Below are 14,085 nucleotides of genomic sequence, written 5' to 3'. Positions count from 1 at the left end.
AGTTGACCATATCTTTGACGCCATTTTTTCACTTACTTCTGGCTGTTAAAATTTTTAAGCTCTTGGCTCATTGTGGCGCTCGTTAAAAGCTGGGAAAACCATAACCAAAGTTTCATTCTTCAGAATTTATTATAATATATTATAATGTATGGAAATTTTCTTTGGTATTTACTGGAGAAGGGGGATCTATTTAAAATACTGGTGATTATATTTTGCTTCTTGGAGCACCTAATGAATGTTGTTGCCAAACATAATTGATTTATAAAATAAAACATTTATAAAATATAAAGTCAAACATATTGATTTATGCTTGAACTGTCACCGAAGTCATAGCTGCTGCTTTAATTCTTAGCTTGGGAATGAGAAAAAATATCGTGAGTTATTATGTCTATCGAACAACGACTGTTCTTTTTAATAGCGTAGCTAGACCCCTCCCCTCCCCACCCCCCACAAACTATAAAAGAATGTTTGCAAAATTGATTTCGTCATCCGAAATGGAATCATGTCTGCGGCTTTGTATCTCTTTTTATTCCCCATTTAAATTAATGCAATTTCATACTCCAGTATTTTACTTTTTAGCTAACGCAATTCCCTCCATAAATCAAAGATCGTACAGTCGCCCCCCCCCCCCTCGTCAGAAAAAAGAATGCTCCAAATAACGCCCACAAGAACAAAAAAAAAACCTCTTATAACTCTTCCCACAAAGGTTGTTCAGATATGCAAATACCTCCTTTTTCTTTCAAATTTAATCTCAAATTTGTAACCATTATTTTATTGCTTTTTTGGCCTTACAGACCGTTGAAATTTACTATTTTTAGTTTTGCAAAATTGTATATGTGATATCTTATGATCTGATATATTCAATGCCATGTAAGTAGTGCCGTTGTTCAGGTATTGAATCCGACTAATATAATGTTATCTATAATATAATATTGTTTCAATAGTTTCCATACCATTAGTTTTCCAAAATTTTTGTATATGTTGAAATAAATTATATGCCAGATTTATCTTTCAGCTCTATAGTGTGTCTTAGTTCACTGTTTAAGGTTATTCTGTTTTCAACTGCTTCTCTGCCGTCAATTTTTTTACGGGTGACAATTGTTGTGTAGAAACTAAAAGACTAGTTGTTCTTCTTTTTGCATCACCAGGGTGTTTTTCTTTATCATCGGATCCTTTTTTTTCTAATCCCACTGGTCATACGCCACTGCTGGACCCCTTCTCAGGAGGTCGAAAGTGCACTGATTAAAGCACAGTATATAAGTAATAGAGTATATAAATAATCATATTATCTTTATAGAGTGGATTAAACGGATGAGGGGAGAAAATACCAATCGGGGAGCCCAAGTTTTGTCGATGCCCTTTTCTTCAACATAAATTCCGTATCCCCCCCCTGCCTAACATTGATAGAAGACAAATGGTTCAAAATTCTGTGCCTTCTATTGAAGGAAAGACAATGTGTTTTTTTTTCATGGTATTTATCATAGAAAATTTCCACACGGCATTTTTCATGTAATTGTTATTTGACAAACTGTTAAATCAACTTGAAGAAAAGAATGACTTACGCAGAATTCAGTGCATATATACAACTCAGGCTATATATTTGCAAATTCTGGGGGTGGGGGCGAAGTTAATTTCCGTCGCAAACGAAAATTGTGTTTGGATTCAGGATGCAATTATTATTCTAACGACATGTCTATTTCTTAGCTATCTCATTAGTGAGTTAGTAGGAAAATTTACCCTATTCTTTTTCAAAAATTTTTCTGAAAACTTCTCGGTCAAATTTTCTCACCTATTCACCCCCCCCCCCCCCCCGAAGTCAAGGTCACCATTTTATTCATTGACAATGTGAAACTGCAAATATATCTTATTTTCATTTTTTGTCTCTTCTAGATGTGGACACACAGCTTTACTACAACAAAACATACCGATATTTTTTTTAAAGGGCTATGTGGGTTTTTATTCCGGTGGGAAATTATTCTGTATATGAGGGAGGCTGCCTCCTCCTGAATACTCCGCTGTTTACGTTAAAGTTATACATTTTGTACAAATTGTTAAAGAATGAATCTTGAAACACAAGGACCATTTCATTAGAATAACTAACTTTTTTTAAAGTGCTTCAAAACTTTAGCCTGAAAAGAGAGGTATTGAGGAGGAGGCATCCCCCTTACACGGAACAATTTTTGTTAATTTTAAGTTTTGAAATTTATTATTTTAAGTTTTGAAAATCTATTTTAAACCACATCAGACAACTATTTTTATTTATTACTTATCATGTTTAATCGTTTCCTTCTTCTGTCATTTTTTCCAGAAAAGCTGTCCACGCTACAGTCTTCCATCCCATTTTTCTATTTTCGGACCCTCTGATCCTTCCTGCCCAGAAAACGGAAAAAGGGGATGGAAGACCTGTCTACATTTCCAGATTTCCGTCCCATTTTTCCAGAAAGCGGATAGTCTGGACGTGCTATTAGGTGGCACAAAAAAATTTTAAGCTAGGTTGAAGAAGGTTTGGTGGTACCTTCTTTTTGGCCAATACTATGCTGCAATGCCCAATACTATGCCACAAAGTTGTAAAATTGTTCAATGGAGCATTATTATTATTATTTAGGGCGGACTCAAATGGGTTGAGACTCAGGCCTCCAATGCCCAGTGCCTCCACAATGGAGCATTAAGAATTGTCATTTTCCATCTTTTGAGGGACCAAGACTGAATATGAGTATGATTTACAGAGGCTAAAAAATTGAAATTTAGCACTAAGAAGTGTCTTTTTTCTTCCATTTTGGACTTCTTATCACTGCTGGAGGGGGGGGGCCTTTAATTAATTTCTGGTTTTAAGATTTTTTTTTCACAAGGTATTTACACTGCTTATATGGTACAATTATATAATAAAATATTATGTATTTAATGGAAATTGATCGGTTATATATCATGAATAAATTCTTGAATTTTTTTCTAAGGTTACCATTAGTACCATACTAAATTTCTTCTCTATTTTGCAGAATAGCATGGAATCATTTGCCAGAAAAAAATTAGATGCTCTATATAGCCCCCCCCAAAAAAAATTTACTATGCAAAGTGTTTAATCTGCCAAACCGATGGAAAAGGACAGCTTCACACTGTTAGTGATATAAAACGTGTCCGAGAACTTCTAATGACCAGATGCAAGTGCAATGCTACGTACCATGCTCTAAGAAAGGACTGTCAGCAACCAAACTTCTTACAAAAAAGGCTTGTTTGGCATAGAACTTGTAGACAGAAATTTTTGTCTTGTGATCTCCATGGAGGTCTTCAGGAAGCAAATATGCCAGCTACACCTGCAAGACTCACTAGAACATTGGCAACAGAAGTGAGTTTCTCATATGCTGACTGTTGCATCATTTGTGGCAAAAAGGGAAGTACCAAGCGTAAAAGTGAGAATCTTCTTGCAATTAAAACGATAGAAAGGCAACAGAAGTTATCACAGCATGCTGAAAGACTTTTACGAGAAATGCCTGCTGTGTTTTCAAGGTCCAAAGACAAAAATTTGATTCAGTTGAGTGCAAAATACCACCAAAAATGCATGCTTAGCTTCTTTAAAAAGAAGACTGAGGAAGAGACTAACTTTTCTGCCGGAGAGGCTGTTGCAAAAAGTGTGGTGGATGAAATTGAAACTCGTCTTAAGGAAGGAAGAATGTACTCGCTTAGTGAGCTAAGGCAGAAATTAAGCAGTGGACTAGCTAGTTCAGGTCTGGAAATAAAGGCCCATGATGTTAGGATACTGAAAAAGCAATTGAGTGTGAAGTATGGCAAAGCACTAGAAGTGAGCTCTAGTAAAAAGGCAGACCAGTGCTTTTACTATTTGAAGTATAAAGTATCTGTTGGAGCCCTGAGCCGTCAGGTTTCAAAGTTTGTCAAAGAAGCAGATGATTCAGTTGTGCTAGTAGAGAGTCCTACCTTAGATACAGACTGTGAAACAAACGAATCTGGCAGAGAGAGTGACAGTGAATCATTTGACTGTGAAGTAGTGTGGGACAGTGAAGATGACACGCAAAATAGAGGCCCTGAATCAGTTGAAAACGGAACACAAAGTCCTACAGGGAGCCAACCATTTGTCAATGTTCCTGACTGGGAAACTCCGCATTGTTCAAACTCAATGAACGATATGTTTGAACATAAAGCTAAGAGTGAGTTTTTTTACACAGTGAAAAGGTTAAAGGCTGATTTAATTGATACAGTGAAATAGTACAAATGTAGTGACAAATATATTGATATTACTACAGAGTATGCAGATTCTATCATCCCTCCAATGTTGTTCAACATGCTTTCATTACTTTTTGCCGATTTTGAGGACCCACCAGATAATGCTAGCGAAAGATACAGTGTCACAGATGCTGTGAAAGAAGATATTATCAGTTTGGCTCAGGACATTCTATTTCAAGTGGGAAAATTAGAGACCCCAAAACATACTGGCCTAGGTGTTTATGTGTACCACAAAACTCGCAACAAAAATCTTATAACTCTACTGAATAGACTGAAAATGACAGTTAGCTACAGCACAGTTCAACGCATTGTCACCAATGAAGCTATGAAAGCAAAGGAACCCCAAGAAAGAACTGACAACGTCCACATACCAGAAGGAATTGTCCCAGGAGACTTTATTCACTTTTCACTGGACAACCTTGATTTTGAGGTAAGCATCAAAATATGAGGTAGAAGAGTCTAAATCTTAGTTCTAAATTCAAAATTTTTGCCGCTTTGCGGCATAATATTGCCTTTCAAGATAATTTGCTTCCTTGCAAAGATGTTGCAGGGGCTAATTTAAAGGAAACATGAAAACCACATTATTACTATATTCCAGTGGTAGGTCCCGGAATTTTAGAAAATACTGTCTCAGACATTAACTTAGTTCTTGTGTCTGCAAATGAACAAAAATAAAACAGCATTTCCTTAATCTCAATTTTAAATAACTTAAACCCTTTGCAGCACAATATTAATTTTTAAGGGTGTTTACTTCTCTAAAATCAGTATTAAGAGGCAAATATAAGGAATGATACACTGTTTAGTGATAAATTTCTAAAATTTTCGGGGATTTGCGGCAGAAAATGCTTTCTCTGCCTGAAGATCCTAAGTTTAGAGAATCTTAAGTTTAGATCCAGCAGGTTAAGGTGCTAGTTGCCTTTGTAGCACCCTAAAAAGCTCCTTAAAATGTTAAATTGGCCAAGTTACAGTAATAACATTGAGTCAAACAAATTAAAATATTTGATCACGGGCTCCACGGTTTAATCCCAAAATTCCCGTTAGTGTATTCCCTTATTCAGAATACGACACGGGGGGGTGTCTTTTTGGGGGTTCCAGGTGGAGACCCCCCCCCCCCCCTGCGAAAGTAAACAGTCCAAACTGCCTGGAATTTCTCAGGCACATTCGGCCTTAGTCACTTTAAAAACGGCTAGTCACAATTCTGACCAAAGACACTTATTCTTAGTGCTAAGTTGATTTTATTTCCGATTTTTCTAGAAAACATTTTTCTATGCCAGCTATTTTGAGGAAGCTGTTTTTATACCATACACTTGTCCAAAAGATTTTTTCAAAAGGGGTATTGACCACCTGCCGAGAGCTAGAAATACTCGAGACAAGAGTGTAATTTTTTTTTGTGACCAAGCCCCTTCCCCCCATTCCCCAAAACCTGGATTCGCCACAAATAACTGATCGATCCTTATTAATTATTTGAACTTCCTTGCAAACAAATTAATTGATTTGCTTCTGCTTTAGGAGCAACTGTAGATGGCACGTCATCCCACGTAACTACGATGATTGCTATCCAACCTTCAAGGACCTGATTGACGTTAGTACGTCATCTGCTTCAGTCGTTCGATCGCGCTCTCGATACAGAAACCGTGCATTGTCAAAATCTGATTTCGGAAGAGAACCCTTTGAAAAAGTGACTGAAAAGAAAACGCTGCATAGAACCTTTTTCTTTTAAGTTCGAAATGATTCGAGGGCATGGAAGAGTTTCCATCGCTCCCATTTTCCTATCTTGGGCAGTCTGTCATGGCTTGCCAACCAAATTCCTGGCAGTGGAATTACAAGACCACTTTACACTCCCAGACTTCAAATATTTTGCAGATGCTGGAAGAAGCTCCATGATACCTGTTTCTCGCATTGGATATTTGCCAATAATCCCTAGCTCACCTTCAAACCCTGAAGTTGTTGCAAAAGCAGTTGCGGTATTACAGCAGACAGCTGATTCTCTTCATCAAGAATACACAGTGATCACATGTGACTTAGCAATTTATGAGATTATACTTGCTTTGAGATCGAAAGATCCAAAAAGCTACGAAAAAGTCGTTCCTAGGCTCGGGGGCCTACACATCGCTATGAACTTTTTAGGTGCCATAGGGTATCTCATGAAAGGTTCTGGTTTGGAGGAGTTTTTTTTTCAAAAGCATATATTTCATGGCCTGGGTCTGCCAAAAAAGCTAGGAAAGGGTAAACCCTTTTACTGCTGTATAAGAGCGCACCAAATCGCTGTGGAAGCTTTGTGCAGGATGTACTTTGAAGCTTTCGAAGATCATTGTTTAGCGTTTGGTAAAGATACAGAAGTGATGGATCGCGTAGAGAAGGTGCTCTCAGAGATCGATGTTAATAACAGTTGGGCCACTGTAACAGCTGCAATGAGTGATCTGCAATCGACTTTAGACGACTTTGACAGCTTCCTCGAGACATCGTTTACTTCAAAACTATGGTTACAGTAGATGAGAATTTGCTTCATCCTGATGCACTTTTTAATTGCAGAAAGGTCAGGAGATTGGTGGCGACATCTCAAAGCAGCAAGTTTAATGATCACATATATGGCTGCATCTGGACATTATAAATATGCAGAATGTTTGACACTATATTTGAGAGAAATGGCCTGTGCTCCTCAGAAACTGATTGAAATATTTAAGGAAGGTTTGTTCAATGTGAAAAGGACTCCTGGCTCAATGAATTGTGTCGCACCGGACCATGCGCTAGAATCCTCACTAAATCTGGAAGCAAAGCAAAAAAGTGGATTAAGAGGTGTTACTCTGAACAAAGCAGCAGTTGCCAAGTGGACACTGACATTGCCATTTTGCTCGAGAGTATCCTCTTCCCTTCAGTCGATGGCAGGACTGGATGGGGCGACTGAGTTTGACAACAATATTTTGCAAAGCAGCCTCGTAGACAAGACAGTTAGTATTTTTGAAGACCATATACATCCTTTTAAATATGATGAAGTGCCGTTGGTGAATGTGATCACTTTTGAAACTGTTGATACAGCAATAGCGGAACGGATTATCTCAGCAGAGAAGATAGGATTGGATGCTGTAGAGGATTATTTAAAAGGCAATTCTAGTGCTTTTTCAAAGATCAAGGTTCAAACCATGGAAAGCTGCTTGAAACCTACCCAAAAGACGAAACGTACTTTTGCTAACCCTGTAGAAGAACTAGAAGCAGTTAAAAAAGTTCTGCTGAATGTTGGTAAAAATCCAGGATCAGCAACCGACATGCTAAAAAAAATACTTCAGCATGAACTCCTCCAGTATTCCCCGGCATTGTTCGAAGCGCAATCCGAGGGATTCCGATTAAGAACAGGAAAGAAATCTGATCTGATAAACTTTATAGAAGGGTTGTCTTGCCTAGATTCTAAGGCCTACTCTTTGCCAGTGTTTGATGTCAATTCGAGGCTATCTCTCATTCTGGAGTTTATGCCGCTCTTAAGGACTATGACTCCGTCAAGGGATGAGACATTGTCTGATTTTTCAAGAAGGTTGACGTGCAAGGTTTTTAGTCAGCTCCCGGAAAATCTATGCCAACTGCATGTAGTTTCTGACCGGTATGATGGAATTTATGGAATCAAGGACCCAACCGGCTCACCAGTGTGCTTAAAAGATAGTAGTGGCTGCCATAGACGAAGGGGTGAGCAGAGTTTGAAGGTCAGTACCACATATAGTGACAACATAAAACTCGGTGATTCCTGGCAATCAATCCTTAGAAGTTCTTCCTGCAAAGCTAACTTGGTGGCTTTTATTTATGAGTTTTGGAGCAATATTGGAAGTAAAAGTAAGAACTTTGATATTATACTTGCTGGAGGTTTCCCTGATCGTCGACATGTTGGGATATTGCCTAGAAAAGGATCCCTGGAACCTTTGCCTCCTCTTAGTCTTGAGGTTGCAAGCACAAATGAAGAAGCAGACATGCGTGTAGCAGTCCATGTTGCTTCCAGCTTTAGGAATGGAAGTTCTTCTGTCATTGTTCGGGCCAATGACACAGATATTCTGGTGATACTTTTGCAACACTCCTCTACGCTGTTAGCTACGAAAGAGAACAATAAGAAGGAGCTATTCCTCCAATTCCCTGACAGAGTTTTCCCTGTGCACGAGCTAGCTATTTCTCTTCCACGGGACTTTATTGACAGCATTGGACTTCTACACTGCCTTAGTGGCACTGACACGACGAGCTTTGCATATTCTGTGGAGAAGAAGACATTTGTGAAAGCAGCTTTGAAATTTGATCTTGTTAGTGACATGGCAAAACTGACGAGAAAAGTCAAGATTGACCTCGTCAACATATCAAATTATATTGAGGAAGTGACGGAGGTGGCAAGAAAAGTAACAATCGCAGCCTATGGAAAGAATCCTACTGACTTTAAGTCCTTGAATGACTTGCGAGTGCACTTATTCCATAGGAAAAAATCATTAAAAAATCTTCCGCCCACTGAAAACAGCTTTAAATATCACATCCTTAGAGTTGTATATCAGTGGGGAATCGTTTTACAGGCTATGGAGTCTGAACCAATAGTTTTATACCCCCTAAATTTCGGATGGGTATACAGTGACGCTTTCGGGGTTATTCCTCTGACAAATTCATTGTCGCAGTGGCCGATTTCTATAAACCGTATTGCAGTTCATTGCAAGTGTAGAAATATGTGTATTGGAAAGTGCTCCTGTGCTGGAATCCGCAAGTACGACTTGCTTTGTGCTTGTGCTGGGTCATGCGATCTTTCTGAAAGTGACGACGAGTTTGACTAAATAATAACTTAAAAAACATTGCTAAACATATTTAAATTATGTATATTCGACCAATCGTATTTTAAAAAAATTTTAAAAAGCAAAAGCTTGTAAAAGCATTTTTAACCATATTTAAGCTGTTTTGGTTTAAGCCGGATTTTTTTTTTTTTTTTTTTTATTTTTTTTTTTTTTTTACTGATGTCGTAAATTAACGATCGCCTAATGTTTTGGCTAGGTATAAAAAAGACAACTACAATATTCTAGTAGAAAGCTGGACTTAGTCTGAGTGAAATAGAAAAATCAACGAACTTAGTTGCAAAGAACCACCAAGCGCACCTTTGGCGCTTATATTCCCGAGATATTCGTAATCAGCATGGTCGATTTAGTCTTAAACCTCTCTCAAATCACTTGTCCTCCTCAGATTGCTATTTTGTCAGATTTTAAACTTTGGCTCCCCGACTATCAGTTGGTCACCTGATGACAAACAAGCATCACCATTGCTGCCAGCTTGGGGTCGTTTCAACCAATTGGGCTTGTAAAAATTTGTGGAGTGAAATTAAAAAGAAAAATTTGCCTAGTAAAAAGCTTGTAAAAGCAAAAGCTTTTAAAAGCAGTTTGAAGCATATTGAAGCTGTTGTGCTTGAAGCAGGATTTTTTTTTTTTTTTTTTTTTTTTTTTTACTGATGTGGTAAATTAACGATCGCCTAATTTTTTGGCTAGGTATAAAAAAGACAACTACAATATTATAGTATAAAGATGGACTTAGTCTGAGTGAAATAAAAAAATCAACGAACTTAGTTGCAAAAAACCACCAAGCGCACCTTTGGCGCTTATATTCCCGAGATATTCGTAATCAACATGGTCGATTTAGTCCTAAACCACTCTCAGATCACTTGTACCTCTCGGATCGCTATTTTGTCCGATTTTGAACTTTGGCCCCCCGACTATCAGTTGGTCACCTGATGACAAACAAGCATCACCATTGCTGCCAGCTTGGGGTCGTTTCAACCAATTGGGCTTGTAAAAATTTGTGGAGTGAAATTAAAAAGAAAAATTTGCCTAGTTGGGTAAAACATGATACAGAAATCAGCTTGAGAAAAAAATACAAAATCGGTAGAAATGTTCTGGAATTTTGCCTTTTTGGTCAAGAAAACCTGGCAATCGATTGAATCACACGAGGAAAAACTATAACGATTGCTCCTAACAAACAAATTATAATGGTTTGGAATTTTGTATAAGGTCCTCCGCCTCAACTGAAACGTAATCTCCAAACGATAACGCTTTACTATGAACATAGTGTTCAGTAGTCATTCGCTCATATTCGGCGCATAGAGGCTTTGAGGGTTAGACAGATGAAACACCTTTTTTTTCAGCGTTTTACGAGCGTGGAACTGTAGGTTTTCCTAGAAGAAAGTAGCGTTTTCTATTACTTATTTATAATTTTAGTACAGTTGCAAATATTAGAAGATGAGATGATATAAAAGAATAGAATCTTTTGAGGGTGGGGCAGACAATTTGCTTGTGGTGCCCCTGCTTTTACTAATCATAGTTTACTAACTGCTTGGTGGGAAGAGTCATGAAAATGATTTGCTTCGCGCTGTATAGGTACATGTCTATTCGGGGGTACCCTCTCCATTGCTGAGGATGCTGGGGCGCCCTCTCCATTGCTGAGGATGTGTATAAGGTACTTCTGCTCCGTTCCCCATCCGATGATTGCGTTGGCATTTTGAGTACCTTGGTCATTGGTGCTTTGCTCGGCTAACCACTCTGGGAACCTTTCCTTTTAACCTGGTTCCAAAATCAGAACTAATAAGCCACGGATCGAACTGGATTCTTGTAAATGACTTGTCTGCTTTTTCTCGGAATACGAAGATAGACCTCTTAATGGTGACCTACTTTTATGTATGAGATCTCAGCTGAAAGGTTCATCAGTGCCTTCGTTTTGTTAACACGATCAAGGCGACCAAAACATGTATTACCGACACTAATCTCAACCCAGAGATGATAAACAGTGAGGTTACTGTACATAGATACACAACACTCTGGCGAGATTGGAAGCGCCAAAATAGTGTTACCTATGGTGAGATTGGAAGCGCCAAAATAGTGTTACCTATGGTTTATGGGGTGTTGCATTATGCCTTCAGAACCATATTTTATATACTTCCTTAAGAGGCAGTATGGGTCAAAATAAACATCACAGATAAATCTGTCATTATTGCCACAATGTACAATCCCCCGAATTGTCTGATAGCTAGCTACCTTGCAGCCTCCTTCGAATAAATCAGAGGAAACTTCCCTAAATCAGTCATCACTGTACATGAGGATTTGAATGTCCATCACAAATTACGGATTTGCATTAAATCTGATCAAGCATGATGCGACTTGTATAATCTTCCTTTGTACTATGGGTTTGAGCAATTTGATGATTTCTACACCTACAGGGGCAAAAAGGCATCATCTTGTTTGATCCATTTCCTACAGACCATTTAGGCTCTTGAGCTGAATGATCATGATTTTGTAAGTGAATTCCATTCCTCCGCATTCCACTACCGATCAAGATTGAGCCGATTATTCGAGAATACAATGAAGGTATTGGGATGGTCTTCGAAGCGTGCTAGCTGCTTAAAACTGGAAAACATTCATTAAAGAAGTCCTGACAAGGTTGTGTAGGCATATCAGTAGGTAATGTCGGGTTCTACCAAAATCATATTCAGTTTTAAGAGGATACAGATGTCCAGCAAAGATAAGCTCTGGTTTAAATCAATCATCAGAAAGCTATCTGAGCGTAGCCGTCTACGATATCCTAAGATCCTTCTAACCTAATTTCAAAATGATTCAGCCAAAGTTGGTGAAGAGTAGTTAAGGATGCAGTACTATTTTCAATAAAGACGTCCATTCCCTCCTTTCAGACTAACTGGGTTACAATTTGAGACTCTCAGGAAAAGACCGAAATTCTTGCTAAGGTCCTTGCTGAGTTTTCAAATCTTGATGACTACGGTAAGAAAGTCCTAGATAATCCTCATCGCACTGGTCTGGCCCTTCACCGCGTCAACTACTCTGCTTCATAAGTTAAACACGCTATATTCTGCGTTGATGTAACGAAATCATTCGTTCCAGATAAGATAACAATTGTTGTCCTAGAGAATTGTAGTTCCAAACTAGATAGCCCTTCTTCATCATATACAGGATGGGTAGCCCTTGTATCATTGTAGCCCTTGCATCATTTGTAGCCCTTCATCATTTTCCGACTTAGCTTTTGCTTTGTATCCTTTTTAAGCTTACGGAAGTCTGCCCACGTCATCCCTATTTTCCTGCCAGAAAAAAGTTTCTACCTATGAAGACTCATTTAAGCGGGTAAGCCTCCTTCCTTGCATTAATAATTCTGAATGGAATTTCAGGGAATTTTGAATGAATCCCCTTACACATACCTGGAGTCTAATAAACATACTAGTGCTGAGCAGTACGTGTTCTGCCAGAAACGCTTTATGCTTGACTGCCCGAGTCCCTGCATTAGAGGCTGGTCGAGCTTCTGACCCAAGGGTACAATTTTAGGGTCCTGTCTTTTGATATTACAAAAGCCTTCGATGCGGTTTGACATTAGGGTCTGTTGAAAAGTCTCTAAGCTCATGGATTTTGTGGTTGCCTACTTAAGGTTCTTGGGAGTTTTCTAAGAAATCGTGCTCTCCCTGTAATTTTCGATGCGTTTACTTCCAGTGAGTGTTTATTAAAGCCTGGGGCTCTTCATGAATCCTCTTAAGTCATTTTGCTGACGATGCCGTAATTCATGCAGCTGTCCATAAACAATAAAAACCTGTGCAAGGTTCCCTGTCTCTGCAATCGGGTCTTGAGGAAACAGAGAAATGGCCTAAAACGTGGATAGTCAATTTAAATGAATCCATGACTAAAGCATGACTATTCATGCGATCGAAAGTATTGTGCCAACATCCTGACTTTACGCTCAGGGATGAAGCTATCAAAAGAATTGACTCTTGCGAATTCAATTCTGCTCACACCTTTCTTGATGCGCACATCTTGTTCGGGTTTGAACCTCCTGCGTAAGAAATCTGAGTGTGATTCTTCTATCGAAGAACCTGTTGCCTTTGCGCTCGGTTATTTTTCTGCATAAGCTATTCATTAGACCAAATATGGATGCTCACTTTTGCAAAGGCTTATAAAACTTTCATGACACCACTAAAGGAGCCAAAACAGTGCCTTATGTGCGATTTGCAGCTCCTATCGGTTGGTGTTAAAACTTAGTAGTGAGAGGTTTAATATGGCGTCAATAGCTATTCCCTACAAGTATAACCACTGCACTCCCTCCGACGAGTCATATCTGATTTCACCACTGCACCGCAAGCCGATATGGCAAACAAGCAGAAATACGATACAGTCGGGTTACCGAAAAGAGGAGATATTCTGCGCTGAGTACTTGAAGATTACCTTCTATAGGAGCTGTATCTTCATTTGGAACAGTCTCCTGATGGATTCTATCCCTGAAATCTCATATGTTGATTCCTTTAAAAGGAAATCCAACAGAAACAACTCTAGGAAGAACGCCTAGGTAAATGGTTAATAGTCAATAGCTCTTGTATGAACCTTTTCTGCCTAAAGTTTCATGGATGTTATCCTTTATACGCACGTTATAAGCTGAAATATTTTGTTTGAGAGTTTGTATCCATAAAACTTAATGCTTACAATAATGAATTTGGTTAAATACTTACAATATAATATTTTTCATAGCTATTTGGCGTTTGGCTATTTTGGGGTATCGTTGGGTCATATTTCACAGTTTGCATCTTAAATAATAGCATTATAGTGATAAACTTTAGAACTATCAAATTCACCATAAAATTAAACATGTTTCATGATACAATCGACTATAAACGTGTGGCTGAAAAAAAAGAAGACTTGAGCAACGTGTTTCCTTTGAAACACCATGCTAACCCAACTTGGCTGTTTGCCAATTACCACCGCAATGAATACTACATAGCCTTTACGGACAGCAAATGGGCTAGTCTACTTTAGTAACCCATCTTTAAAATCTTGCTAATCCTAAATTGTTTCAGACTTGTTAAAAGACATT

This window comes from Artemia sp. Qi Xiang Cuo, chromosome 17, assembly GCF_049724085.1.
Source record: "Artemia sp. Qi Xiang Cuo chromosome 17, ASM4972408v1, whole genome shotgun sequence".
In the NCBI taxonomy this organism is placed as follows: domain Eukaryota; kingdom Metazoa; phylum Arthropoda; class Branchiopoda; order Anostraca; family Artemiidae; genus Artemia; species Artemia sp. Qi Xiang Cuo.
This window is presented reverse-complemented; position numbering follows the sequence as displayed.